At 40.6% G+C, this 25220-nt stretch overlaps 1 protein-coding gene across 1 annotated transcript in view; it reads right to left on the bottom strand.

Moving 5' to 3' along the window:
• The window catches only part of NSG2 (neuronal vesicle trafficking associated 2), a 112113-nt gene extending 86893 nt beyond the window's left edge, over positions 1-25220 (bottom strand). Inside the window, exon 1 of the mRNA XM_063120623.1 lies at positions 25000-25220. The gene's annotated coding sequence lies outside the window, so the exon portion shown is untranslated. The remainder of the gene's footprint in view (positions 1-24999) is intronic.

Below are 25220 nucleotides of genomic sequence, written 5' to 3'. Positions count from 1 at the left end.
TAATGAACCTGAAAACTTCCATGAGTGGCCAATTACGAGTGTGCAATAAATCGCTCATTTAGAGGAGCCCACAGAGAGCTGGGTTGATTCTCTGTAAGCCTGCTGTCTCCCTGAAGGTCTGATGTGGGAGCAGTGTGCTTTGTCTGTCTGTTGGAGTGTTTCAGCTGTACTTCTACCTATGCTCAACTGTATGTTTGTAAATACCTGCAAATATTACAAAACACCAATAACCCTACATTATCCTCCTTCAAAGGAAACCAAACATGAGTGAGAGCTACATCCTGAAGCTTACCTCTGGGAAAAGTGGGGTGATTGTAACAATACTGTGAAGCAAACCCCAACATTTTCTGTTCATTTCTAGATTAGATGCACAGCACAAGAACCTCCCCGAGCACCAGTGTTCCACTGTGAGCTTCTTTTGAAATGCAAATAGCAGCTCTGGAGAAGTGGAATTTTGTCAATATCATGATGGAGAGAAAAAGTTAAATTCCCCCTTCCTCATGGTCTGAGGCTGGGCAGGCTTCTCCCTGCTGTGATTTACATAACAAAAATGCATGTTAATTGCATTCATGCTATTAACCTCATGGTCTAGATTAGCCTTGACTGACAGAAGACTCAGGACAGGCAAGCACTTCTTCACATAACACATATTTAATTTATGGAACTTGCGGCTACAAGATGTGGTGATAGCCACTAGCTTAGATGGCTTTAAAAGGAATTGGACAAATTCACAGAGGTTAAGGCTATCAGTGGCTAGTCAGTGTGGCTAAATGGTAGCCTTCCCCATCATGATGCTCCCCAGGCTTTTTGGACTTAAACTCCCATCAGCCCCAACCAGCATGGTCAATTATCAGGAATGTTGGGATTTGTAGTCCAGAACATCTGGAGGGGGACCAGGCTGAGGAAGGCTGCTCTATGGATTCTCCATGTTTATAGGCAGCGTGTTACTGGATGGCAGGCACTAAGGAGGAATAGCGGGAGTACTAATGCTTTCAAGCCTGTAGGTTTCCCAGAGGCACCTGGTTGGCCGTTGTGGGGAACAACACGCTGGACTAGATGACGCTTTAGTCTGATCCAGCTTCAGGGCTCTTCCTATATCCTTCTGCCACTTAAAAATATTAACTTTGAAATCTTAAACCTGGGGTTCTCAAGTCTAAGCACATACATGTTCTGAACGCACCTGTTTTCTCTATTGCCAAAACAGATCAATTTGTTCATTTTGATGTGTATTCTACTCCATCCCAGAGGCTAAGGGACAATGAGTGGCATTGTTATTCAGAACAATGTAAAATCTTAATCACCCACGTTTAGTTTTTTTTAACGGTTTTTAATGCTTTATGTGTGTATGTTCTGTGTTTTAGAATTTTAAATTTTGTATACTCATTTTTATCTTAATTTTAGAATTTCTGTAAACTGCCCAGAGAGCCCTGCCTATGGGAGCGGTACATAAGTGCAATAAATAAATAAATAAATAAATAAATAAATAATAAAAATAGCAATTAATGATAAATCCCAGTCACCAGATGTCAAATCAAACAAGAAGTGATTACACTGTTTTCAAACAATAATTCTGATAAATCTCCAGTAACTGTGAATAAGTAGTTTGTGTCCTGATATTCAAATAGAATGTGTGGGTGGTATTTAGCCCTATTCAGAAGTCCATCCCTGCAAGCAATTAAAGCTACTTGAGGAGAAGAGCAAGGACAAGTCCACCAGCCCCCACACCCTCAATTGTCTCCTTATCATCTGTCCTGCAGCCTTCCACACACTGGAAGGATAATTTCTCCAGTGGGGAGCCGTCTCAATTAGAACCTTAATCAGGGTTCTAAATCAAGTAGGAGACATGCTTGAGTACAGAAGACTCGCCGCTGAAGTTACCCTTCCAACTCGTGGAAGGTTCTAGGGACAGGCATCAAGGACCTATGGAAGGGGCAGGGCCAAGGCTAATGAGCTCATTCCTACTCTCCACTTCGCTTGAGTGTGTGTGTGTGGGGGGGAGAATTGGGGGACTTCTCTATAGGTTTACTGTTAAATAACCAGTGAGTCAGAGTAAGTGATTCTGCAAGCCCATGGCAGTTAGGGCTTTCTTTGTCCAAACCAGTTGGACAAAGTCTGCCTGCAAGACTAGAGAGAGCCGGGGAAGAGTCTGAACCACTTGTGTTATCTGCTCAGGCAACTATTTGGCTATTGTGAGAACAGAATGGATGGACCTTGGTCTGATCCAGCATGGCTCTTCTTATGATCTTATGGTCACACTGAATTCTCACTCTGCCCCTCCACATTAGCTGCACTGCAGTGTCAGGACAGTTTTCATAAGGATCCCTTAAGGAACATGTCAAATTAGGATTCATTCCAACTAAATCTTTCTCTGTGTTAAGTCCCATTCAAATCAATGGAGATAAATTAGTCATGGTTACTTAAATTGGATTGGGGCTACAGCTTTCAGATCCCAAGGAAACAAAGGAGCAAACATTGTTTACCAACTTGGAATGTAAAGTCCTTCTTAGCAGATGATGTTGATGAGAAGTATGCCTGGTTATTATCACAACTTTACCCTTCAAGCACATCAGTGAAGCCAGGAGCTCCACCAGAAGCTGACTTAATACCTACCTTCACTTGAAAGTTGTCTACAGGACATCAGTCTGTTTCTAAAGTGTCCATTTTCTTCAACCATTTTAGAAATTACTTTACACACTCCAAGCCAGACTGCAGACTAGAAAGAAAGATATGTGAGGTACACTGGCAGAACCATATTGACTTATCTGCTCTTGCTTTTTGTTCTAGAGCTGAGAAGAGTAGAGAGCAGGCAGGCTCCTCTTTATTTTTAACTCCAGTTAAATGGAGGGGGAAAGTGCACTTATTGTGAAATGTCTCACCTCTTTTATGAATTACCCCCTTTAATCTTCTTAAATCATCATCCCCACTCCCACTCCACACCATTTCTCTTGAATTAGCATCTCTCTGAACCTCTTTCTTCAGTAAAAGCTCGATGCTGATCCCTTGGGATGAAAATATCTTTCAGGATGACCTGTTATAGGTCTAGTATAAGAGTGATAGAAGATTCTTTTTCCCCTCTAGAATGGAAATTTCCTTCCTTCCTATTCAGAAACAGCCTTCAGATCATGGACTAGTGCAACAATGCTAGAAGCCAGTACTGATAAATCAATATTGAAGGTTTCTTGTGTTGTGTTCTAACATTCAAGGCCAGCACGTTCGTTTGCATTTCAACTCTGCTTCCCTTCTGTCCCGCATTGTTCCAATACCAATCTTTGCACATTTCCTATTCGTAGTTCCTTCTTCTCAGAACTGCAGTATTAAGGTGTTGTTGCTGCAGTTTATTTTTTAAAAAATATTTTCCCTTTATAAATGTTGGATTTGTTCAATTGTAAGACTTGAACGTAAAAAGGGGGGAAGGAACTATGAAATAGGACTGTGAGGCACCTGGGCTCCAGGATTGTGAAGAGAACTTGTGTAACATCATGGTTGTATTGTTGATCTTTGGCTGGGATGAGCAACTCTTAGCTTAGTTTAGGCAAATTATTCTCTTGCTAATCTAACCTGCTGCATAAGGTTTTTGCAAGGATAACATGGGAATCCCATTACACCACACTGGGGAGAGGGGTGGGGAAACCAGTGAACAACTTATGTCTAGACCAAATATACAAGAACTTGTACCTCTTTCACAAGCATGAAAAAAGTGAGTGCAAACTGATCGATCAAAGGAGGTGGTATGGATTGCAACACCTTCTCAGGCAAAGCAGCCATCAGCAGCACTCTTAGAGCTACTCCCTACATTGTTGTTGTTTATTCGTTCAGTCGCTTCCGACTCTTCGTGACTTCATGGACCAGCCCACGCCAGAGCTTTCTGTCGGCCGTCGCCACCCCTAGCTCCCCCAAGCTCCCTACATTATGACAGGCAAATAAAGTTCCTGTTTATCTGACTAAAATCACATGTGCAAAGACAATCTGGATAAAATTGTTGTTGTTCTTTGCTTATGTGTGATAGAGCTGGACTGAGCAAGGCCAAAGAGTTAGTTAAGACAGTGTACTACAAAATTTAAAACCATGAAATACAATAAAACAATGATAAAAGCAAAAAGAATTTTTTTAAAAACACCAGATACAAAAGAGGGCAGGGCTCCAGCAGCTTTAACTGTTGAGCTGAAAAGGGAGTTTCACCAGGTGCTGCCTGCATACAAATGACACCTGCTGAAATTCCCTTTTCTATACAACTGTTAAAGATACAGGAGCCCTGTCCTCAATTTCATATGGTCACCCTACATTAAAACAATAAAATGCTGCTCTGTGATACATTCAGTGGTGTGATTTGATTCATTATGAGAGAAAGTGGCTGAAGAAAGACTACAATAGCGTTATACTCAACCTGATGAAATACAAATGTTTTGGACTACAATGTTAAGTATATGAAAAGAAATACTTGCTTAGTCATTAAAATTGTGTGTGTATGGCTATCTCAGGGTTAAACAGAGAAAGTCTATCTGTGGGCAATTACCTTGAGATAGAGGCTGTTCTGGGAACCTTGCCAAGATTCTAAGTTAGCCTCATCACAGCTGTATGTAATGTAGATAAGAATTGTGTAGATCTGTATATAGTTTCTCACTTGTGTAAAATGGAACTGATCACTGCTCTAAGATCACTGCTCTAAGATCACTGCTCTCTGTGTATGCCTCAGTGTGCTGATCTGAACTGATCTGAATTGAACTGCACAGAAGCCTGAAGGAAATAAACCAGCTCTGCTGTGTAAGACCTGTGTGATGTGTGTTTGTTTCTGAGCACAAACAGAGTTCCAGAAAGAGAAAAGTTCTGGCACAATAACCCAACAAAGGTTATGGGCCCAGTCCAGGCAGCCTAGTCCCAGTCTAGCCTAGACCAGCCTACGCCAGCCTAATCCAGGCAGAAGAACCAGAACTTGATGGGAACAGTGCAGTATCAGAACCAGGAGTCTGCTAAAACAGAAAACTGTTGATGAAGGAAGACATCAAGCTAAAGCCAGTGCTGCAAAGTGAGGAAAAATCTCAGTCGGCTGACTCTGAGGAGGACTCTGAGCAGGAGGACGGTGAGATACCAATTCCTAAAGCAGAGGGAATGGCAGGAGCTAATATGTCTGGTTTGCATCAATTGTTAGAAAAGCTGAATGACTCTAACTATGCATTATGGTCTTACAAAATGCAAATGTATCTGATTCAGGCTGAACTGTGGTATGTAGTCACAGAGGATCCACCAGATAGAGCAGATCCACAGAATGCTAAATGGTTTAAGGACGATGCAAAAGCAATGGCAGTTATTGCATTAGCTGTGGAAGGCTCTCAAATTTCCTTCATTCAGTTTTTGAATACATCAAAAGAGTGCTGGAATGCGCTACAAGCTGTATATCAAAGAGAAACAGCGGGCAGTAAAATAATTCTAACCCGGAAGCTGTATGGAATGAAGCTGAAACCAGGGGAGTCTATGTCAAACCATTTGAAAAGCATGAGAGAAATCTTCAATCAACTCAGGGCACGAGGGATGGAGTTTACAACTATACACCAAGTCTATGTGATTTTGTCAAGTCTTGATTCATCGTACGACGCGGTTGTCACCATGATGGAAAGTCAAGAGGAGAAAAATTTAACCCTTGAGTATGTAGCTGGAAAACTACTGGAAACCTATGAAAGAAGACAAGCTTCAAAACAACAGAGCCTTAAACTTCCTGTGGCTGAATTTCAACAAAGCCATAAATCTTCTGATGTGGTGGCTGCATTAAAGGCAAGGAAATGCTTTAACTGTGGTTCCACAGGACACTTAAGGCGGGATTGCAACAACAAGAAGAAAAAGCAGTCAACAGCAAAGTGGAGAGAAGAAAACAACATGAATGAAGCTGAATCAACAAAGAAGTGTCTTCTAGCAAGAGTCAAAGAGACAATGAATCCTTGGTTTTTGGACTCTGGGGCTTCAATAAGTATGGCAAAAGACAAACTTTCATTTGTAACCTTGGAAACTTCTACTTCAGAGCAAAAGTGTGTTACCCTTGCAAATGGAACAAAAATCCAGATATGTGGTGTGGGTAATGTATATTTTGATTGTCTGGGAGTTGAACTACAAAGTGTTTTATATGTACCAGAATTAGAAACAAACCTTCTAAGTGTGTTTCAGTTAACAGAAATGGGGTATGAGGTTTGTTTTACTGAAGAAAATTGTACTATAAAACAGGGAAACAAGGTGTGTGTGCAGGGAATAATGAAAGAATCTTTGTATGTGATTAATACTTGTACAGAAAATGAAGTTGTAGCCAGCAAAGTCACAACAAAAACAATAGCCAATTGCAAACCACACCAAGAGTGTATCCATTTAACTCATAAAAGATTTGGTCATGCTAACTATAAAACAATTTCTAAGATTCCAGAATTGTGTGAAGGGGTGAAAATCAAACCATGTTCTAACTATGTAGAATGTAATGTATGCAGTGAAACCAAGTGTCATAAGTCAAACATTCCAAAACATAGTGAGAGAACAACAAAAAGAATTTTTGAATTAATACATGCAGATCTTGCAGGTCCTTTTGAGACAAGTCAAGGAGGAAACAGATTTTTCTTGTCTATTGTTGATGATTACAGTAGATTTGGATTTGTGTATGTGTTAAAACAGAAGAGTGAAACTTTTGGAAAGTTTAAAGCCTTTGTTAAGTGGAGTAAAAATAGATTTAAAGAACCTATAGCTAATCTAAGAACGGACCGGGGAGGTGAATTTCTTAGCAACCAATTTAAAAAATTCCTCAGTGATGAGGGTATACAACATGACCTTACTGCTCCATATTCACCATTTCAAAATGGAGTTGCAGAAAGGAAAAACAGAACCTTGCAGAACATGTTAAGAGCTCTATTGAAAGAGTCAGGATTGTCTAACCTGTTCTGGGCAGAAGCTTTGTCCACCTCAAATTATTTGTTAAACAGGCTTTACCACTCTGTACATGAAAAAACCCCATATGAAATGTTTTACAAAAGAAAACCTAGAGTGTCACATATAAGGGTTTTTGGAAGTAAATGTTTTGCTCATGTTCAGAAAGAGAACAAATGCAGGAAACAAAACAGTATGTAAGTTTGCCTGTAGAACAGAAAGCTGTAGAAACAGAAGAAATTCCTGAACAATCTCAGCAAGAGAGGGAGGGGGAAGAAACTGTAGAGGAGGAAACTATGCCTGTAACTATGCCAAGACGATCAGAAAGGGAACGCAAAGCTCCAATTCGTTACTCAGATGAATACCAAAGCAAACAGGTTTCTCATAGAGCTTTACTAATAGCCTATGAACCTACTTCATTTGAGGAAATTCAGGAAATGGAACCTACAGAAGCTCAGGGCTGGCATGAAGCAATGTCAGAGGAAATCAGAGCAATGGAAAAAAATGAAACGTGGGAGCTAGTACCTTTACCTGAAGGTCGTAAAGCCATTACCTGTAAATGGGTATTCAAAGTAAAACAAAATGAGAAAGGACAGGTGGAACGTTACAGAGCAAGATTGGTAGCAAGAGGATTTGCTCAAAAATATCTAATAGATTTTGAAGAAGTTTATGCACCTACAACAAAATACTCAAGTGTAAAACTTTTGTTAAAAATTGCAGCAGAAAAACAATTGAATGTATTTCATTTTGACATCAAAACAGCTTTCTTATATGGAGATTTAACTGAGGAAATTTACATGACTCAACCAAAAGGTTTTGTTAAAAATCCAGGGTTAGTTTGTAAATTGAAAAAATCCATATATGGTTTGAGGCAAGCAGCAAGGTGTTGGAATAAGAAACTGGACAATGTATTGATCAAAATGGGTTTTAAACAAAGCAAAGCTGATCATTGTTTGTACACAAAACAGGATGGTTCAAATGTAGTGTATTTGCTGATTTATGTAGATGATTTGTTACTGGTTTTTAATGAAGAAGAACAGAAAAACACATTTGTAAACCAGCTGCAAAGACATTTTGAGTTAAAAGACCTTGGTTCAGTGAAAAGTTATTTGGGAATGCAAATTTCAAAAGATTCTAACACAGGGTCATTTCTGATTGAACAAAGTGGCAAAATTAAAAAATTGCTGGAAGAACACAGCATGGAGAATTGTAAAATTGTTGCCACTCCTATGGTCACTGATTTTCAAAATCAGACAGACAGTACTGAAATGGAAGACATACAGAAATATCAGAGTGTGATTGGAAGTTTACTTTATCTAGCAAACCTAAGTAGACCAGATATTACATTTGCTGTAAATCTTTTAAGCAGAAAAATGACAAAACCTTCTGTAACTGATTGGACAGCTGTAAAACGTGTATTGAGATATCTAAAAGGTACAATCAATTACAAATTGGAAATATCTACACACAAAGATGGAAATTTCTGTGTTTATGCAGATGCTGACTGGGCTAACGCAATTGATAGAAAGTCTACCAGTGGAGCAGCATTCTTTTACAATCAATCCTTGATTGATTGGTATACAAGAAAACAAAATTGTGTAGCAACCTCTAGTGCAGAAGCAGAATATATCAGCTTATCTCTGGCTTGTAATGAGATTGAGTGGTATAAACAATTATTTGCTGATCTAAGGTTGGAAATTGAGACACCAGTAACCATATTTGAGGATAATCAGGCATGTATTAGTATGGCTACATCTGAAAAGTGTAAACCAAGAACTAAACATGTGGATGTTCGTTATTCTCATGTGAAAGATATAATTCAGAAGGGCTGGATTAAGCTTGAATATTGTCCATCTGAAATGATGTTGGCTGATTTATTCACAAAACCAGTATCAATGGTAAAACACAAAGAGATGCTTTTAAAGCTGGGTCTCAGATTGTAACACAATTTAAACAACATGCGCAAGAGGAGGACTGTTAAGTATATGAAAAGAAATACTTGCTTAGTCATTAAAATTGTGTGTGTATGGCTATCTCAGGGTTAAACAGAGAAAGTCTATCTGTGGGCAATTACCTTGAGATAGAGGCTGTTCTGGGAACCTTGCCAAGATTCTAAGTTAGCCTCATCACAGCTGTATGTAATGTAGATAAGAATTGTGTAGATCTGTATATAGTTTCTCACTTGTGTAAAATGGAACTGATCACTGCTCTAAGATCACTGCTCTAAGATCACTGCTCTCTGTGTATGCCTCAGTGTGCTGATCTGAACTGATCTGAATTGAACTGCACAGAAGCCTGAAGGAAATAAACCAGCTCTGCTGTGTAAGACCTGTGTGATGTGTGTTTGTTTCTGAGCACAAACAGAGTTCCAGAAAGAGAAAAGTTCTGGCACAATAACCCAACATACAATTCCCATAATTACTATTGGCTGTGCTGGCTGGGGCAGCTGGGACTTGGAGTCCAACACATCTAAAGGACACCAGGTTGGGAAAGGCTAGATTAAATTGCTGAATTACAATGCTGAAAGCTAGATTACAATGCTGAATTACAATGCTGAATTATGAGGCATATTCCTTGTTTTCTTTGCAAAATATTTAACAGATACCATATAAAAAGATGTTAAAATATTCCTCTGTAGGTAGTAGTTTTCCTCATTTTAAATCATGCATCTGTGACATTTGGATATATTAAATTTGAGTTGATTACTTTACACATAATAAAACTAATAACGAGTTGCCAATTTTGCAAACATGTCAGGTTTCACCCTCAGGCATTAGGTGAACTTTTCAGAGAGCACAGAAGTGCATTTATGAGATGGAATGAAACGTGTCTTTCTACTAATATAGTCTAGTCCCTTCCCTGATCAACAAATCCTATAATCTAATTTGCTCAGTATTTCCCAAACTTTTTGAACTAAGACTAACTCTCTTTACTTCCCTTTTAAATGCACTTGCCCTTCTAGGACTCCTCCCTTCAAAAACTTCACCAACCATCCATTTAGTAGGTGACTGTGTGGAGAATCTCATACATAGCGGCTGCATACATAAGTCATGATAGCCCATGATGAGTTAATAAGCTACATACAGTAGCTTATTTTTTAAATGGCCCATGATCCACCACCACACGAGCGTGCTAATAAGGTACTGTGAGTAGCTTATTAAGCTACTGTGTGTAATTTGATTCAACCCCGTGCCCTCCCATCCTGCTGCAGACCTCCCTTCTAAGCAGTGGCGCTGTTTCACCACTGAGGCACTGGACACTTGCAGGATTGGGACAAAACTTCATACACAGCCTCCCCCACTCAGGCAGCATCTGATCTACCATAAAACTCTGTGCGATAACTCACCAAGGAGGGGAAATCCCCAAAATGGGGAGTGGCTAGAAAACCTTGAGGGTTTGCAGGATTAAGACAAAAGTCCGCACACAATCTCTTCTAGTCGGGAGGCACCCAATCCACCATCAAACCCCTGACCATTTACTCCAGAGAAGCAGAAGTCCCAAGTGCACCAAAAAGGCAGAGATGCCTAGAAAACATTGGAGGTTTGCAGGATCAGGACCAAACCTCAGAGTCAGCCTCCTCAACACTGCTGTTTTGGTCCCTTTAACATGTTCCTAATCAGAGCAGAGCGGCAGCTTTGTAGCCAGCCAAAAAGAACCCACAGCTTAAATAACCCACTCTGCAGACAGTGGGTTATAGAGTGTGTTATTTTGGCCAAATAAGCCATCATGGGTTAAAAAAAGCACTTCCCACCAGATGACACAATAACCCATGATAGGTTAATTAAGGCATCGTGGCTTAATTAACCCATCATGGGTTATTGTGATGTCTGAACCCAGTCAGTGACTGACAGGCATCCCATTGCTGCATGTGAGAATCTGTTGGTCAGGATGAACACATAATAAAGATTATTTTAGCAGAAGTATTTCCCCTTACTCCCCTTCATCATCCACACTTCTTTCCTGGCAAAAGGGCCTGCCTGGCAGCACTAGCCATTCACCTGAAGGACAGAACTGGACAGCTTATTCCTCCAAATGCTACTTGTACAACTTTCTCCAGGCTCCTATGAAACATGTCACATATTACATTCTTCCTTCACAGAAATAAAATTTGTGTAGGGGGAAATAATGTGAAGTGCATGGCAAGCATTTATTTTGCCACATGTATGCAAATCCAGCACCTACTTCATTTCCTGGCAAGTTATCACAGAAGACTGCATCATACTTCACAAGTAACACCATCTGTGGTTTTTCCCTACACAGAGATTATCTTTGTATATGAGAAAGCATCATATGTGAAGCAGTCTTAAATCACTTCTTCAGATGAGTACTTAGAAATTCAGCTGTCAAGGTGAAATGATGCATTTTCCCTATGATATGTAGGAACGAGTATTGTAGCATCATCACGTTGTGTGTTTTCCCACCTCCAACCAGCAGCAGCCAGTGATGTGAAGTGGAGGTGAGGAACTACACAAAGTGATGAATTGGTGATATGGGATAAGTGTTCTCATACCTTACAGCAGAGAGGGAGGAAATGTGGCATGGGCATGCCCTGTTGGATTGCATCCCCATGTTTCCTGTAATGTGTAGTTCTGCCCTCATTGGGGAACATATCTTGTCTCATCACATACTCTTCTTGACCTGAACTTATGTTGACACACAGACCTAGTTTGGTCTATTAAACAATCTATGGTGAACAAACTATGAGTTTTTTGGTGAAGGTACAGGAGCGAGCAATCTTGCTCCTGACCAGCCTCTTCTGCTTTGCTAAACAACCCAAAAACGCTCTGTTCCTGTGTTACTGGAACTCTGGGCTGCTGAAGGAGGAAACAACCCAGAGTTTGAACCTAAGTGCATGCTCACTCGCTCCTGCCTGCTTGCAAACAACCCCAGTCTAGTACTGGGGTTAACAAACCATGAGTTGTTTAATCATCCAAACTGAGCCACAGAGGCACTCATATAGGCACATATGAACATGGGCACTGTCCCGCAGTTCAATTTACCTACTCAAAATATCTGCTACAATATGAAGAGAAAAGCATGTGTCTCAACTTCAGCCAGAGTTTAGCCCTCTAGAAGATGTTTTCAATGTCTGGACTTAATTGTGGAATTTGAGAAATGAGATGTGAGTGCTTTTGAGCATGTGCAAAGTGTTTCTCCTTCACCACCAATTAACATCAGAATCTACAAATCTGGGATTAGGGCAAGGAGCTTCCAGATTATTAGACATGAAAGCAAGCTTGAACTCTAGCATTTTAATTTAGAAATCAGTACTCTTTTCTTCAGTGGGCAGCATTTTGAATTTACCCCACAATTGGGGGTACAAGGCTGCTTCCTTAACATGTTATCATGTCCCAAAGCAGCACACATGTACAGAACAAATAAACATTTCTAGAGCCGTTCTACTGATGTTCTACCTTTTCGTTTTGTTGCTCGATCACATTTTCCAAGGAAGCAGGGAATTCAAATGCATCTCCTTGAGCCTCTTGACAGCAACCTATTAACAATTGAATTGTATTTACTTCGTGCTCCCATTTAAGCTACTGATATCAAACTAATGCCATGTGGCTGTGAGACATCACAGAATTAAATCAGATCACACAAGTCTAATTGAAATCTTATTTTCTCTCCTCCATTGCAATCATGGTGCAAGTCTAAGCACAAATCTCTGAAAAACTATTTTCAAAGATCAATACTTCATATCACTTGAAACCATCAACATCCAGAGGGTACTGTGTGATGTGGTCTCATAAAGATCATCTTTTGCTTCAGATAGCAGCTAGAACTTAAGGGAAATCCAAAATAGGCATATGTTGACTATCTATTACTGGGGTCCCAAATGTGGCATCATAGTGACTCCCGGACACTTCTCTTGGTGCCTGCCAGGTTCCCTGAACCTTACTATTTTAAAAAAAAGGTTTTAAATTACTATTTTTTAACTGGGAGGCTGGTATGCTGCAAAACAGCATCAGCCTCCAGCACCATCTTTATTTTTAAGATTGTTTCTAGTTCTGGGCCCAACTTGGGGCCCCGATGCATTCATAGAAAACAAAAATGGCTGGTGGCTGCTCCACAGTGCTTTGTTCTGAGGCATGCCCAGCCACCCATCCTATGGGCTAGAAGGGGGAGTGTTTTGCCTGTGGTGTATATATGTCTGCATTGCCTGTTGTTTTTAGCGAGGTTTCAGTTTCTGGCCCTTGCATTCACATATATCAGGGAATGTTTTAATTTTTTACCAAGAGCTAGAATTTTTAAAATGGAAAACTGAGATAGGATAATTCCATGAGTTTTAGAGGGGAAAGCTTTGGGACTGCAAGCTTTCACAACCTAAAATCATGTGGTTAGTCATGTGACTAACTTGTTATTGCTGGCCACTGAATTAGCAGAATTGTTTTACGCTATGTTTTGCGCTAAGAAAAATTCCACTCCCTAATTCAACATTCCTAGAAAAGATCTCCACCCAGACTCTTGATCTAGATTATACTGGACCACAGAATTTAGTCCCCCCCAAAATAGAACCATTGTGGCAGAGAGTGTATCATTGTATTATTGTTGTTGTTGTTGTTGTTGAACAATATGCATGACAGCTTCTCCTCATACCAATTTCTTTCTGATTGCTGAAGACTGGGGAGCTTGCAGCTGCCCTTTTGTTGCTCCAATCTTTGTACGTTGAAGATGAAGCCAGAATCTTCTTGGTTTTGGGGACCTTTCTGGCTTTGTCCCCCTTGGCCTCCCCTCCTTCGTTCAGTGGCTGACTACCACATGTCCCAGCTCCTTTAGCTTGTGTTGCATTAGTGGTTGCAAGCACAAAGCAGGGGCTCCTTTGACCCATAGGGGGAATAGAAGCTGCTCCCCCTGAGCCTATTCTGTCAGAAATGGTTGAAATTGCCTTGTCCGGAAGGCAGGGGCTGGCATCTGCCAGAGCCATTTTTTCATGGTCTCTGCTCCTGCCATAATGAATGACAGGGCCACAGTGGTGGTTACCAAAACTGTTCACATACACAGTCCGAAATCTCTCTCGGCCAAAGCGCGAGCGGGAACTGGGCTTCATATTCACAGAGGCCTAGTTAGCCCTAGACCTAGCAGAGGCCTAGCTGCAGCTGGAGTTACACACAGGTCAGAGGTGTGACTGATGCTGCCCCCTTCTGTCATGAACCCAACAGGGAGGGGTCTCGGCTGAACCAATGAACAAAACGGGGATCTCTGGATGAGGCCACAGACTGAGAATGAAGGGGAGGGAGGGAGAAAATTACACTGCCTTCAGCATTAGGTGCGTGGGGCAAAATATACACTTGTTACACAGAGGCTGAGTTCGGACAACACAGTAATCCACTGGGGGGGTGGGGGTTAATAGGAACAGAATGGGAAACAACCGTTGATTAGTGTGTCATCCGAACTCAGCCTAAGGGGATGCATGAATGACTCATACTGCCGCAGCAGTGAGTAAGCAATTTGTTTGTAGAGAGGGAATGTCACATAAAAATATTTCAGCTCCCTACAGTGAAGAAAGAACATATTTATATTTAGAATATCATTCGACAGCCAGGGTTTCAAACAGAAGCCATTTGAACAACAAAGAGGGGCCATGCACTACTAGTCCTTAAGAGAAGTGCCTAGACACTGCAGTATTGGGTTATTTTTTTCTCTCCCTTCCTCCCCTCATCTGATAAATACCATTTGCAAACAAACGCATCAATATCTTGCTATAACAATCATGTTGGCACCTCTGTTTTTGGCTCAAGGGATAAGATAAATTACAGGGAAGGGGAGCCACTATTGAATGTGAGCACACTGGCCAATTGATCACATTCAGGGGAAGCTTTTGCTGTTGCGCGTAAGGCATTTGGTGTTGCTAGGATGAAAAGCTCACGTGCTTTTATTCTGTTGCTGATTCATATGAAGGCAAACGCTTAATGGATTTACATGCAATCTTGATATTTAAACACAATTTTGTTGAAGAGGTTTCCAGTTTGTCAGGTTCATACAAGGAGGAGGGCAGAAGAGCCTGAAATGGCTGCTGCAGAACTGGGGAGGGCCTGAGAGAAATGGGATCTTTTGTATCTGGTCACTAGGGGCAGGACTCCTGCAGCTTTAACTGTGGTGATAAAGAGGGAATTTCACCAGGTGCTGCATGTATACAAATGACACCTGCTGAAAATCCCCTTTCTATACAACTGTTAAAGATACAGAAGCCCTGTCCTCCTGTATTAAAATGTTTTTTTTGTTTGTTTTTTTTATTTTATTTTTATTTTATTTATTACATTTCTATACCGCCCAATAGCCGAAGCTCTCTGGGCGGTTCACAAAAATTAAAATCATAGTAAGACAATCAACAGGTTAAAAGCACAAATACACAATACAATATAAATTATTGTAAATAATTAAATTATTTTTAAAAAATATAACATGCGTATATGTGTATAAGGTTTTCTTCAGTTTGCAGACCTTTAAAATATATAGTTTTCAGGGATGCTTCCAGAGAGGGGCAGGTCTTCCAAAGCTAGAGTAAAAATATATTTCACAGCTATTCCATCATTCTCTCCTTAACAGATTTTCTGTGTTAAGAAAAAAGATGGAAGAAGCGGTTGGAAAACATGGGAAAGAGCATCTCGACCCCCTTCCCCACCTTTGTAAAATTCTGTGAATAAGGCAGAGCACTTGCATAAGAAAGCTTTTTTGGAAAGCACATAGTCACAAAATACAGCTATATAAAAGGATATAAACTGTTACTCAGAGACAAACCATAAGATGGCAGACTTTGCTGTCAAACCACACACAAAAAAAAACCTGTTTAAATAAAGCATCACAAAACGATTCTGAGGGAAACAATCTTTTTTATTATTTTTTGATTTTATTTTTTAAAAAACACCTCCTACAATATTTCAGGATAGCAATGTATTTTTATGTTGCACGTAAAATGCCTTGCTGGCATGAGCACCATGGACAAAAACAAAGTAGAATGGCTTGCTATGAGTGATAGGTAGGTTATTTGTTTCCCACAGACTGATCTGGACCCATTGCAGCAACACAAGATACTCAATTAAAAATACAATCACATTCAAGAACTATAGCTGCCAGTTAATGAATGAGAATAAAATTACTTCTCAATATTTTAAAACAAGTTCAGTACAACCCTTCCCTGTGGTAAGGGCAGAGTGAAACTAACAGGCAGTGAGTGGGGCTTGCTTGCTAACTGTCTTGTGGGTTACAAACTGGTAAATCTACTGAAGAAACCAGATGCCCACATTTTCTCAAATGTAATACAAACTTATCACCTGATGAGAAGAAGCCAGTGATTATATTATTTTCTTTCACTTATCTTGGGCTGCATAGAAATGCAATAAATAAATAAATAAATAAAATGTATTTCTTAGTTTGCTTGCTTATGTATTACATTTCTATACCGTCAAATAGTCAAAGCTCTCTGAGCAGTTAACAAAAATTAAGACCCTAAAATACAACTTGATAAAACATATTATTTGTTCATTATTGTTCATATTATACTGAACAAATGGAAAGATGCCACAATCCCAGAAACAATGCCCCTTTAAGAATATGTTATAGTTTTAATCTCTGCTTTTACATTTCTGTTTGGGAATTCAAATATTTTAGACATATTTATTTATTTTTCCCTATTGGAAGGCCTGAGTTGTTATTATGCAATTGTGTCACTTCATTCACAGAATTTTACATGTGTGTGTGTGCGTCCAGATGATGTTGTATTCAAATTGTAGCCCTCCGTGTTTTCCCAATGCTTATTCCATCTTTTTTCTTACTAGGAAAAAAACTAGGAAAAAAACTAGTTAAGGAAGAAAAGATAGAATAGCTGCAGAATGCCATTTGATCACTAGTGTTAAGAACGTTTTACCTGGAAGCGCCCCATTTCAAACTGTTATATCTTTCTCGATCTCTAATTCTGAAAGGACTTGTGAGTTTGGGTCTGGTACTGAACATATATTCCTGCGCTGAGGGTGTCTATTCCTTAATTCCTAGTGTATGACTGCCTATCTGAAGCATTGTTTTCCACCTGGTTCCAGTTGGTGGACTTGGAATTCTAGTAAAAAAAAATAAAGTAGATCCTGCAGCCTAAAGTCTGCCTGCCTCTGCACTAATATATATTCCTTCCCTGAGCTGTGGGAAGCTCAGAAACAGTTTAGACACAATTTCCTGGAAAGGAGAGAGCGCTTGAGAGTTGCAGCATCTTCTAACGCACATTTATAAATGTACAAATTGAAAAGCAGTGTCAGGAGTGCAGCATCCAGCCCAGACAATGTTCAAAGAACATTGTAGTGCAGTTTCCACAATGCAACAAACTCTGAACACATAGACTAAGCTGTTCTGTAAGGTCTTTCTTTTCAAGAACTAGCACAGCTGGAACCAAAGTCAAGTTTTTTTACCAGTCCCTAGCTGTAAGAGCTGGTAAAAGACTTGTCTTTGCATTTTAGGTGAAATGCTGACCAGTATTTGGGGTCGCTAAGCAAAGGTTTCTTGGCTCTACTAAATGGCCACTGAACCCATTTTCCTATTAGCCAGTAGCTGTTAATCTCTTCAAGGGAGAAGGTGATTCCCTTACATTTTGCATGACAGATATAGATTAGCCATTTCAATATGCTGAATGCAAACAGCATGCTAGAACATAGAGCTGGGTTGTGGATGAAGTAAAATCAGACAGCAGTAGACATATGAGTATGGTAAATCTAGATTAGCTCAGGAAAGCCTCCGGCAAAAGGAGAGAGAGAGAGAGAGAGAGAGAGGGAAGTGGCTTGGTGATTAATGGCAGAAGAGGGATTGTGCTTCTACCATGCTGCTTCCTCTAGTTGGAACAGATACAGGAGTCAGGATGGTGGCAAAGGGGACAACAGCAGATGTGTTTGTGCTGAATGGAGACGGTGAAGAGAAAGGCAAAGGGATGGAACCACGTGAGGGATGGAAAGGTGCTTTCATATAAAGACTAGAATAGCCTTCCGGAAGTTTTGGACTACAACCCTCAGAACCTTTAGTCATGCTAGCTGGGGTTGATGAGTGTGGAAATCCAAAACATCTGGAGAGCACAAGGTTGGGGAAGCTTGATGTGGACTGTGACAGGAAGCCTATGCAGAACTTTAAGGAGAGGAGACGTGTGCTCACAGCAGTGGGAGAGAAAGATGAAAGCCAGCTATGCTAAGGATACTAGCCATTGCAGAAATACTATTGTTTGCAAATTTATTGATTAACCCGCAGACCTATGAGATTTCCAGCAGCCTTAGAACAGCCTATATGCCTTGTCGAGTTTGAAAGATGCCTGGCAACATCCAGCCATTAAGAAGCATGGAGGAGCCAAGTTGTGACTTCAGCCCACATCATCACCATGGAACATTTATATCCCCATCGCGGAGATTTTAAAACTTGGTACAAAACCAGTTCCAAAGTGAGCCTCTCGAGTTACAACATTTGTGAGTGCGTAGGAAGGAAAAGCTGCAGCTGAGTCATATAGCAGAGTGCCTTGGGTGAAACATAATACCAAGACCAAACAGATTATCCACCTACAGAACTGGCATTTGAAGATACACTGATGGCAACTCCAGGTCACCTTCTACAGTGGCAACATTCTACACACACCCCTAAAAAATGCTTACCTAGATCTAAAATGCTCTACAGGGAGCTTATGCTTGCTGGGACTTTCTGCATGCAAAGCATGTGCTCTACCACTGAGCTACAGCCCATCACCTCTAAAACAGCACTTCTGATTTCCTAATTGGGGCCATCTGGACATACCCTATCTCAGTGGTCTTCAACCGGTGGACCACAATCCAAAAGTGGATCACAGGATGAGTCCAGATGGGTCACGGCAAAGCTGTTGCCGCCACGTTGGGCAATTGTGAAAGTGGGTCCCATGTTGCAGGGTGGGAGTCCTAGGTGGGTCTTGGGTCTGGACCAGTTGAAGACCACTGCCCCATGTCAATGTGGTATGTTGCATTTCCAGAAAAAATCAGTGAGTCTTTCTCATCTCCATGGGCATATATAAAATCCACGTGTCACAAAGACCCATGTATGTATTTATCTGCAACTGGAATTTATCAGTTTGATCAGTTTTGGTCATCTCTTCTAGAAGCACCCATTAAGATATTGACCTAGGGATGTACGGATTTTGTTAAACCCATTCTGTCTGTATCTCACATATTGTCAGATATCCTTCATTCCGTTATCCTCTCATTGGCTGGCGGTGTTCATAACAAAACGAAAAAAGATTAATGTGAATCAGGATATACATACAAAGGTTCTGGGCAGTCATCTCTGTGATCCCAGATTCTGCGAGAAATGTCACTTCCTTATACATACATCAAAGTTCACACTAGCCTTTTGTGGACTTGCACCCATATACATAATCCCATGGAAGAATTTGACAGGTGAAAACTTGCCCTCAACAAGATTTTCTCCTCTGATTATGTCCCTGTGCTTGCTGCTGGATTGATGACAGTTCTCATATGAAACACGGTCCTGATCACCAGGACAGGAGTAGTAGAAATTATCTTGTGAAATTTCATTGTAGATGAAGTGGCCCATAACTGTGTTATGAGCATCCATATCACTGTGCTATTATCTAAAAGTGCCAATGGCAATATTTTGTTATGCATATGAGAAATTACTGGAGGGGTCTTGAACTTCTTTCAGCCAATGGGCAAAATTTAATTTCAGAAATGCTCTCAGAGGATGCATTTGGGCCAAAATACCAAAAATACCAGCCTATTTTAACTTAAAGCTCTTTTAGGAGAGGCATTTGCACCTTTTAGAATGGGGGAGTACTGAGCAAAACCCAGAAAACTACCAAATGATCAGTGGGTGGATTGGGTGGAAGGGCCATCTAGGGAACCCTGGAAGGCCAGATTCACCCACCGACAGGCTGGTTTTGGCCCATGGACCAGAGTTTGGCACTCCTTATTGGATGACATTGATCAGTTTAGGGTGACCATATGAAAAGGAGGCTCCTGCATCTTTAACAGTTACATAGAAAAGGGAATTTCAGCAGGTGTCATTTGGATGCATGCAGCACCAGGTAAAATTGCCTTTTCATCACAACAGTTAAAACTGCAAGAGCTATATTAGAATGACCAGATACAAAAGAGGGCAGGGCTCCTACAGCTTTAACTGTTGTGATGAAGAGGGAATTTCACTAGGTGCTGTATTCAGTTGTATAAAATTGTATAAAGGGCAACTGTCCATCCTTTGTGAGTCGTTGTTGTTTTTACACAAGGGCAGATCCACCATAACACAACCTTCTTAAGGAGTTCTCACCTCCTACTTTGAACCACCTGGCTATGGAACAGGTTTTGTAGAGCAGCACATGCTTCACATGCACAAGATCCTAGGTTAAATCGTTGGCATTTCCAGTTAAAAATGATCAGGGAACAAATGACTGAAAGATTTCTGCCGGAGATCCTGGCAAGTCACTGCCAGTCAGAGTGGATGATACTGGGCTAGATGGACAAATTGGCTGACCTGATATAAGGCATCTTCTGGGCTGATCCTGTAATCCACGTAAATTTGGGTTGAATTTTTTCTGACATTTCAGTGCTTCTTCCCTTAAAATGTGGGATGAGGGGTATTCCATTTTTTTCTTGCATTTCATTTCTATTATTATTATTATTATTAATAATAATAATAATAATAATAATAATAATTTTTATTTTAAAAGAAGAGTCCTGCAATACTCACACCAGTGCAAGGTTCTCTTCACACCTCCCCACTGGCTGCACTTCCTGGAATGCCTTGAGAGCAACGAACGCCACATCGGAAGCGGTGTGTGGCTCTCTCCGCAGCTTCCTGCCAGCCACACTTCCTGAAATGCCTTGGGAGCAACACACAGTCAAAGAAAGCCTTGGGCCTCTGTGAGTGGCAAGGGGCTTTAAAACAACACAAAGTGTTGAAAGAAAGAAAAAAGGGAACCACTTGGCAAGGTGGGCAACTTGTAGCCCTCCAGATACTTTGGCCTACAACTCTCCTCCTCTTTAACCATTGGGTATGCTGGCGAGGTCTGATGGGAGTTGTAGGCCAAAATAACTGGAGGGCCATAAGTTGCCCACTGGTCACCCCTGTTACACTACACACACACACACTGTTCAGCAAATCTCTTTCCTCCCCCCAAAAAGTAGTAACCCACTCCCCACTTTTACAGGAGGAAAATAATTTCAGGAAACTGGAAGGACAATTTCAGCCTAATCTTATTTCCACACATACCTCTGGAAAAAAAATGGAATTTTACAGTAAACCCAGCAGAGGGCGTACAACGCCCTTAATTTCACAAGGAGTAGAAGGGTGGTTTCCTTTAATTGCTAAAATCCAGAGAACACATCTCACTACAGGCCAGGTAAAAATAGACACTACAACAACCTGCTTTTAAAAAAATCCAAACAGGCAATACTACCTTCATTACACAAAAGACCATCATCATATTGCATTGTGGTGACACAAGATGAAAGGTATTTACCTAAGCCACTTGAAATTTTTTTTTAAAAAAAATTACTCCTGAAAAGGCAGCTGCATACAGAGCCTCATTCCAGACACTGTTTTTCATACTGACGTACTGAATCGGCTTATTTTACTGAGAAGAAGAGATGTCAATGTTTTCTGCTTCGCTATCGTTTCTGAGGCCATTATTTGTCTCCGATTTCCTGTAGGCAGGCAATGGGTCTTTTGGACTGTTGTCTGAGCTGGCTTTCATGATACTGAATAAAGAGCAGCTGACTGAGGAATCGCCTCATAAGCATTTGCTGGGCAGCAATCTCTATTGAGCAATCCTTTTTAAAGCAATGGGAAGAGACACCATTTCATTTAGATCTACTCCGCTTTCATTCCCCAAAATTAGAAAGACAGTGGTGTGCCGGGGTGTGTGTGTGCATGTCTGTGTGCAGGGTCAGGACTAAAATGGAGGATTAGTTGCCTAAAAATCACCACCAAAGAGAAAAGATGGTTTTCTTGCATCCCAACACTTTGTACAACAAAGAAATATTCAAAGCAGGATGTGCTATCTCGAGAATGGCAGTGTCCTAACCTATTGTGATACACATCCCCTGCTACCTAAACTGTTGATTTTTTAAAATTTCCTAAATAGAATTAGTTCAACATTCCTGACAAGCCTAATGAAAAAGACAAGTTTCTGACCTGCAAGATAAACAACTCTTTAGCCTATTTGCATTATCCTAAATCCTGATAGTTCACAGAGCAAGGACAGATCCATGTGTTCTCTTCTTGATGCATTTACCTCTCCCAAAACTCACCTTGGGGGGATATAAAGGAAGAACAAATGCAGCATTGCTATGGAGCAATCAGCATTATTGTTAATTTTATCCCCTTTTCTTCCATGATGGAGCTGAACTCAAAACAGTGTACATAGGATTCCCAGACAGTCTCCCATCCAGGCAGTGACCAGAGACCCAGGTCTGCTTGGCTTCACCAAAATAGCTGCAGCCTGTGCCTTTTGGACCATGCCACACTAAGCCACATCTGAGATTTTGAATTGGCAATTTCCAAATGGAAGATCAAGAATCACCAGTGAATTATTCTCCTGCTGAGCAATAGTACATTGCAAGAAAAGCAAGGTTATTACCAAAGTTGACATTTATGAAGTCATTAATTTAATTATACTGTAGACTTGGCTGGTCCCTTAGTAGATTTTCTAAACAAATCTGTTTTGAAGATGTTCATTTTGTATCTGTTGACAATATTTTGTAAATTGCTAGAAGGAACATCATTGGGGCACATTAGACCAGAGTTGGGCACGTTTCACTCTTGAAGCCTGGGCAGCAAAAGACAAGGGAGGTGTTACCATATTGATTTCCAGGCATCCTTAAATTTCTAAGGAAATTAAACCACAGGATTAGGATCCCTGTCACTTCCCAGACCAGAAAAATTCAAGAACCTGGTATTGTCAGCAGCCAAATCCATGATATCTCTAACACGCGAATATCTTCAAAATCAGGGTGCACGTTGTTCTGGTTTGCTTTTTCATCTTTTTTGCTGTGCTTCAAGATCAACTAAGTATGTTTTACTGCCACAATGCAGGGGGTGGGGGGAGGGTAGATGTTCATATCAGGGCTTTTCAGACCAAAATAAATGGTCTCAACAGGCTGTCCACAGTAAACCTTTGTTTGAAAGTATTGCTGAATTTTATTTTTAAATCTGTTTCTATGTAAATTGTGAAGATAATTTGGGCACTGCCATGTTTGCATGAACTTCCCTAATATTACCATTTTGTATTTCAAGGCAAATTGTTTTAATACTACTATTGCAGAAATGAACAACAACTGCAATTTGTTCTGAGTAGCCACCAGAATTCTGCTGAATCCAAGAAAAGGCTTATTCATTACTAAATTACTCAGCTCAAACCAAGCTGTAACAATTTAATTTATTGATGAAAACCTCTTATCCTGCTTTGACTGCTCCAATGCATTAGTGCCAAATCAAAACACAGCAGCTTACACCAAAAACCAACAAAGCAGCCAATAAAATAATATTAATAAAAATATGAACAAATTGATAGAATACTAAAAGCGGCAAGAGAAAGAGTGTGGTGTAGTGGTTAGATTGTTGGACAGGTATTCAGGAGATCCAGAGTCCCTACTTAGCCATGAAGCTCCCTGGGTGACTTTGGGCTCAGCCTAACTCATCTCACAGGGTTTTAGTGAGGATAAAATGGAGAGGAGGGACATGTCATCTGCCTTGGGCTCCTTGGAAGAGGAAAAAAAGCAGGATATAAATGTAACAACAAATAAAATTATTACATAAAAATTATTCATTAAAAACTAAGGGAGACCCAGAACTAAACAAAAAGAAAAACCTATGGAACAAGTAAATGATAAACCTGACAAAAAGGCCTCACATGTCCCCACCAGTTGTGCCCCAGAAGGCAGTGGGATGCACAGAAGGACCTCATCAGATGGGCGCAGAGCAAGCAGATTATTTCACCTTTGTCAGAAAATAGGATTGTAACATCTCTCAACCTTGGCACACACCTTTAAACCCCTCAGTGTAGTCAGAAATAGACGCTCCTATTTCTTCCTTCCCCTGTCCTGACATCTCCCCACCTCCTGGACAACACACCTAGAACCCTGCTTGCTGCCTCAATGACAGGCCTGAGAAGAGAAAGAGCAGGAGAAGCCAACATTACATTACATTTCCTGTTATATCTGAGGGTTTCACGGTATTGGGTCCAGTGTCCAGTTTGACATGGCAACCCTTCTGATTGCAATGTGAGATCTGGACCGTGTACTGTACTGCAAGTTAGGAAGTGCCGACCTTCTTGGAAGATAATCAGTCTCACAATTAGTGATTCCATAGGATTAAGGTTATTTCTGCTGCCAATGTGTCTACTCCATGCTTATTGCACTTTCCAGGATTGACCCTCATTTTAAATACATTTACAGAACGGACAAAGTACAGGGCAGCTCAGAAGACAATGTATATAATCCATACGTTATCAGTATGTTTTATAGGGAATCGATGCACTTGCAAAATGTAAACATCGGCTCTGTTCAAAGACAGAATAAAGGCTACTTCATCATAATGCTTTAAGGTGTGCACTTAAGATTCTTTTAAGTGTATACCTTAATATGTAAAAAGTGTGCATGTGACATACACATCTGAACATGTTTGCAGTACTTAACTTCACCTATTTTGGGAACATTTTTCATGCAGAAAGCAAAGAGAAAAGCCGCTCCTGTGTCAACTGGTTTACATACTTTCTACTTCAGGTAGAATCCAGAATGCTTGGTTTTCAGTAATATCTTCTGAACACATTTTGTGAAGCAGGGGTAGAATCCAATGTTAGTTCTCCATAGAATAGACCCATTGAAACGAGTGGGACTTAGATGAGTTGTGGCTAACAAGTCCCATACATTTCAATATGTCCACTCTATGGAGAACTAACGTTGGATTCTACCCAGAAACAGCAACAATTAAAGTCCAGCCAGATCAGCATTGTAATATAATCATGTATGTACTGTGTAGCTTAAAGCCTCAGCTGTGGTCATTCTATAAAAGCCTTCCATTTTCTCCCCAATGTGCTTGGGAGATGAGGGAGAAATCCACAAGAACCCTGCCCCACACAGATCGGGCAAAGCCTATTGTACGTACCCTGCTGAGTAGCTCTGCTGCCCAATGCTTGGCATTCTTCCCCTTAGACATGTTACCACCCCAATTGTCTTGCTGTTCATTCAACATCCTTTTCTTTCTTATTTTTTCTTTCTTTTTGAGCATCATGCACTGGACTTCCCTTTGTCTCCAACGATTAAGTAGCAGAAGAGGAGTAAGTGGAAGCAGGTGACTGAACACTTGGGCTGCTTGTTTTTGGCCTA

This window comes from Elgaria multicarinata, chromosome 3 (assembly GCF_023053635.1).
Source record: "Elgaria multicarinata webbii isolate HBS135686 ecotype San Diego chromosome 3, rElgMul1.1.pri, whole genome shotgun sequence".
Classification (NCBI taxonomy): domain Eukaryota; kingdom Metazoa; phylum Chordata; class Lepidosauria; order Squamata; family Anguidae; genus Elgaria; species Elgaria multicarinata.
Note: the sequence above shows the minus strand (reverse complement) of the source record. Positions and strands in the feature narration are given on the sequence as shown.